The sequence below is a fragment of the Cyclopterus lumpus genome, chromosome 10 (genome assembly GCF_009769545.1).
Source record: "Cyclopterus lumpus isolate fCycLum1 chromosome 10, fCycLum1.pri, whole genome shotgun sequence".
NCBI classification, from domain to species: Eukaryota; Metazoa; Chordata; class Actinopteri; order Perciformes; family Cyclopteridae; genus Cyclopterus; species Cyclopterus lumpus.
The window spans coordinates 10,484,563-10,490,562 of NC_046975.1; the positions used below are offsets into that span (position 1 = coordinate 10,484,563).

At 40.4% G+C, this 6,000-nt stretch overlaps 1 long non-coding RNA gene across 1 annotated transcript in view; it reads left to right on the forward strand.

Moving 5' to 3' along the window:
- LOC117737158 overlaps positions 1–5,771 on the forward strand; it is a 30,045-nt gene extending 24,274 nt beyond the window's left edge. The window contains exons 3-5 of the long non-coding RNA XR_004610019.1: positions 3,575–3,658; positions 3,982–4,021; positions 5,414–5,771. This is a non-coding gene — a long non-coding RNA (uncharacterized LOC117737158). The remainder of the gene's footprint in view (positions 1–3,574; positions 3,659–3,981; positions 4,022–5,413) is intronic.
- The last annotated feature ends 229 nt before the right edge of the window (positions 5,772–6,000 follow it).

The following is a 6,000-nucleotide window of genomic DNA, read 5'->3' on the forward strand; positions in this document are numbered from 1 at the left end:
CTCTAAAATACAGGACTTTGTACCGGGACAAGAAGAGCACAAATAAGCCGTCTATGCGGATGACCTGATCCTCTACCTAACTAATATATCACAATCGCTGGAGGACGAGATAAAACATGATAGCTCAGTGTTTGACTACAAACTCATAATGGCTAAATCCCAAGCAATGGTTGGTCAGCCAATATCAAATATTAATGAATCTAAATATAACTTAAAATGGGTCCAAAATAAACTAATACAAAATAAACTAATGAAGTGTTTTAAAAGTGATCTTTTTTCCCTTCCTTCCTTGTAAGGGATCACAATTCAATAAAAAACAGATATTAAAAAGAAACATTTTATATATTTGATTAAATGCATTATCAGGAAATATTGCGTGAAAATATGAAGAATAGTGTATATAGCCTATTTAATTAAATGGTAACTTGTCAACAGGCGTATTCATATGGCGAACCTTGAGCTTTTATTTAACAACATTGATTTCTGCATTTAGGAGAAATGAATGTAAAATTAATTCTGCTCGTGCAACATTATTCAGACTTAATTAGTTTAGCCTATTTCCAATCGCAGCGGTTGGATACTGCGTCTCAAATGTAGATTCCTAATAATATGAATTAAAGAGTCCTTTCCAGTGGCAATTAGCATAGCACTTCAACATGAATTATCTGGCTACTTACCCTGTTGATGCTTGAGAAATGTTCACTTATTTTACTGTTGCGCTAATTGTAAAGCTCTCTGATGCACTGTGTCTGTTAAATGCAGGATTTATAAATTGTCATTTTAATCAGTGATGGAATCTACAGAAACTTATTGCACTGCAATAATGCGCAGTTGTGCAGCACTAACTGGAAATTGAAGAGTCATAAGACTATATGTTATTGCCTTGAAAAGCCAGACAATGAATGCTATCTCAGTGATTACTTATGATGGACAGACAGAGGTATAGGCTGAGTTTATGTCCTCTGGCTGACTAAATAATTCATGGACATAAGAATGCATTAGCAACAGTGCTGGCATTTTGTCAATTTAATCTAATATTGGTTTTCCTTTATGAGGAGTTTGTGCTCCCATAGTTGTATACTGCTCTGTTGGTCAGTTCTGGTGGTAGTAGTGGACTTATATTACTTTTGATCATGTGAACTAAAGCTATTTACGGCAGCAGTAATGTTAGTCATCTTTATTGGCTGGTACTATAGCTTACAAGGTTAAATATACATGGAGCTCTATTGATGGAAATTCTATCGGTCAATTTACCACAGAAATATAGAATTTGCTATGAATAATAATAATATATTGTATTTGTATAACGCCTTAAAAGGTACTCAAGGCGCTTTATGTGGTAAAGACAAACAAGAAAAGCAACAGCAAAACAAAAAAAAGATGACAATTGTGAGAAGCAAAAATAATAAAAAAACTAGTATCACAGGCTAAATGCAGATTTAAATAAATGGGGTTTTAGGTGCTGTTTTGAAAGTGGCGAGTGATGGAGAATTTCTGAGGTGATGGGGGAGAGAGTTGCAGAGGGACCGTGGCCCCCAGGACCGATGTTTGGACAGAGTAGGGGGGTAAGGAGGTTGGCGTCTGCAGATCTGAGGTTGCGGGGTGGGAGCATGTCGGTGCAGGAGGTCATAAAGGTATGAAGGGGCGAGGTTGTGAAGGGATTTGTAGGTGTTGAGGAGATCTTGAACTGGATTCTTAGCTGTTTGGGGAGCCAGTGGAGGTTTTGAAGGACTGGGGTGATGTGGTCTCTGGTGGAGTGGGAGAGGAGACAGGCAGCTGAATTCTGGATGTATGGTAGTTTGTTGATGATTTTGGTGGATGTGCCGTACAGGATGCTGTTGCAGTAGTCAAGTCGAGAGGTGATGAAGGCATGGATGAGTGTTTCAGCTACTGAAGAGGAAAGGGACAGGAGTAGACGGGCAATGTTTTTAAGATGAAAGAAGGCGTTTTTTGTGATGTGCTTGACGTGGCATTCAAAGGAGAGGGTTGGATCAAAGATGACACCAAGGTTATAGATGTGTGTGTGGAAGCAGGAACAGAGGTGCCATCATTGTGGTGTAATTTGTGTAGTGATTTGGGGCTGATGATGAGGATTTCAGACTTGTCGTTTTTGAGTTTGAAGAAGTTGTTGGATGAACATTTGACATTCATGGTCCCCAGACAATGAATCCTAATAATGTTAATGATCCTCTGACTTTAACTCTCGTACCATGATCTGTGTCGTCATCCAATACTTTGATTTATGACCAAATGTCTGTTAAACTAATAGTGTTCCTGTCTGCACTTCCTGTCCCTGTGATTGTCTGCCCTGTCCCTGATTGTTTCCTCCTGTGTCCAATCACCTGCACCAGCCCTCTGTATTTAAGTCCTGTTCATGTCATTCCCCTTTGTCGGTTCGTCTTGTCTAGATCATTGAAGATCATGTGTGTGAGCCTGTTTTGTTTGTTTTGAATCCTGTTGAGCAATAAAGTTGCCTTTTCCAGTGTTGACGGCGTTTGGGTCCAGTGTCCTGCAGCTGCGCACATAACAGTTCCCATCCGCCTCAGCAACACACTGTGCCCTAGTACAGCCCACAGATTTGCTAGCATAGCTGTGGACTCTTTGACTTGTCTAAGGACATCCATATTTTTAAAATGTGATTAGGAACTGCAATCAATGAGAGGAATGATATTTTCTTTGGTGCTTGAGCAGGGTCAATGGGTTATTCATAAATTACCCGGGTTGGAGCATAGCCAGACAATAAAAGAGGATGTTAGGCTTACTGTATATCCATATATATCTGTACATTTGAGATTCTCTGTATCACAATGCACTGACACCAGAATTGTCCCCATCAATCACTATTTTCCCCATGAACTAACGTTCACGCTACATATATACTGAATATATTTAACTCCTGATTAAGACAAATCAATCAAATACATATAAGAAGTTGATTAAGCCAAAAGCAGTGTTGAATAGCTGATGGTTATCAGTCAGTGACAAATTGACTTGCCGAGGAGGTTGTGGTAGAAAACTGCAATACAAGTAACTTCTTAAAGCCTTAATTTTTGTAACAATAAACAACTTAACCATAGCTGAACATATTTTGGACCACAAACACGAGATAAGATAATGCAGCATAAAGATGGTAGATCTCGTTTCAATTACTGCTATATCTAATTTTACATGTATGTCTTCAAATTCATGTTGCACACTCATTCTGTCCATTCAATCACTGACAAATCCTCTGTCAGCCTAGAGCAAAGGCTGCCAACATTTCGTGTCAAATGTAGTAAATCCTTGAATCTGCAAAAATCCTTTTAGGATTATGAAAGAGGGGACACAATGATCTCCCCAGTGTACTGTGAAATGAGCCTTGCTGGACAAAGATACTCTGCCTGTCACATGTCTGGGCTCTAGGAAGCTGCAAACATTAACTTCATTCTGGTAGCATTGCCACCACTGTCTTTAATCTGTTTTCAATTGCTGTGATACAACCTAAATATGTGTGTAGTTATTTGAAAGGATTTGAGACTGTGAGCCAATCAAACAAAGCCATCGGCAATGAGCCTAATCCTTTCTGTCACTGCAGGCGGTCCCGGCCAGTCCGACAGGACTCATGCAGGACAACACAACCGATTCATTCTGTGGGAAAGGTGAAGGCTGATATGTGAAGGTCAGTCCTGGACTTCCTTGAAGATTAAAACGTCTCATTGTGTATTCTACAGAATCTACAGTGTTAGAGCATTAAAAGAATGTAGGCCATTAGTCCTAAAATTGGTTTCCAGTTCACATTTCCGTATTTTTTGCAAATCCTTTCTCTTCTGTAGTTCACCATTATTATGAAGTTGTATTAAGTCTCCCAATCATATACCTATACACACACTGTCACACCAGCGCATACACACAGGCACTTTTTGTAATTCACATTGACATTCTCTCTTTCCTCAATGTATCTCACATCTAATCCACTTTTCACAATCTTTCTCTCTCTTCCAGGTAGAATTCTCCAGCAAACCCCTCTTATCCCTGCCAACAGGTAATCAATAAATCTGCTCTCTTGTTGCTGTAAGCCTCAATTGACATGCTGGCTGCCTGCTTGCCTCACACAATTGTATTTCTGGTCACATAAAATACAAATACAGACAAAAAGATGTGTGCTGCTGCAGGACTCATTCCTCTGTCTGAGGGCTTGGCATGGTTGCTTCTTTTCTTCTCTTTACACAATTGACTTCCCTGCTAGGGCCAGATGGCATCCATTTAGCGAGCGCTTCTGACTTGTTTCTCACTTTAACTTTCTGAGCTTGTTGCCCACCTATACTGTTTCGCTTTTGTCTCTCTCTGTTAATCTCCATGTTCCCCCCTCTCTCTGTCATTGTCTGCCTATCCGTCTGTCACCACCTGGTCTCTCTCCTCTAACAGCCAAAGCTGCCTGCCTATTTGAAAATGGTTTGTGGCGGTGGGTAAAAGCAACAGCTTGAGTGGAAAGAAAGAAAGAAAGAGCATCAGGGTGTAATTTATGTGGAAAATGTCCACTGAATGGTTTTGCCTTACCTTTCTCGCCTTGTCAAACAATTAACCATGTTTAATGCTGGGCCAGCAAGCCTAAAGGATGTACAAGTTAATTAGGTTATGAATCCATGGTAAAAGGTTGTTATGTTAGATGTGTGGCTTATGTTGTCTCGTCTCACACAAACAGGTGTTCACAGAATAATAGGCGTGTATATATGACCATGCCTTCTTACAATATGTGCTGTATGGTTACGCAATTGAGAATATCTGAGTGAGCTCACCTGACATGAGGGTGAATGCACATCAGACAGGATCTGAGTAATAGGTTTGATTATATAAACTGGCAGCAAGACACTGCCTCATCAGCACAATGTTCTTGTTTGGGTTCCTCAGAACTCCCACTCAATCATTGATCACCAAGTGTTTAAATGACCAAAGCAGACTGTACCACCCATCCGGGCTGAAACCCCAGTCAAGACTCTCTGAGTCACTGAAAGCAAGAAATCAAAAGACGATGAACATCTTGGGAAAAGTTTGGGATGCTAGCAAACTTAACAAAAGAGAATGCAATCACACAAGTGTGATATGGGCTTTCCTTTCCCCCCGTGTGTTTTGTTTATTGTGTGTCTCGACAAAACATTATTGTCTTGGAGGTGGAGATGGAGAAAGGTTTAGAAGGATAGTTAATAAGATTGGGAGTGAATGTGACTTATTCCCGATGGAGTTCACAACCTTTAGGAGGATGCGGCCCATCATTTTTTTTCCTCTGCAAATTCCATTAAGCAACAGATGCAAACATGGAAAAAAAAGCTCTCCCTCAGAAATGGATTTCAGTGGAAGCTGTAGTTTTGTTAACACACTGAACTGAACTCCCTCCACATCTCTCTCTCTCTCTCTCTCTCTCTCTCCCTCCTCTCAGAGTCACTCCTGTTTTCGTTAGCATTTAGAACCAGACAAATGAAGATGAATGATCGTGATCGACGGGTCGATCTCGGCGACTTTCCCTGTCGCTCTCCAAAATAAAATAAAAATAAATTCAGAAACGCATAGTTCCTCATTCTCGAACATTTTCTGAAGTGTCTTCTGAAATGTTTTCTGACGGACTTCAGAAGATCAACGTCAGAAAAGATCTCTGATCGCCTGATCCATCCACGAACGCCTGAAAGTGGGTTCTTACACAGCCGAAGTGTTCTCACCTGTGCTCCCCGGAACGAGTTCATCCAGCCTGCTCATTGCAAATGTGTTTTTTCTCATTCATATTGTGTGCGGTTAACAAATAATTTACTTTTTATGTTGCACTGAAATTAAGTCATTTAGTGTGTTCTTGGTCCCATCAATTTGAAAGCTGGACCAAAGTGTTTGATTTCATTCAATTACAATTAGGCCAAATAAAAAGCCTGAAGTTGTAAGTCCAGTCTGGCCTGTGTTTTTCTCTCAACGCCTCAATAGGGAGATCTTGCCTGTCACCAAAGCAGAGGTCAGGGATCTTGGGCTTAAAAAGGTTGG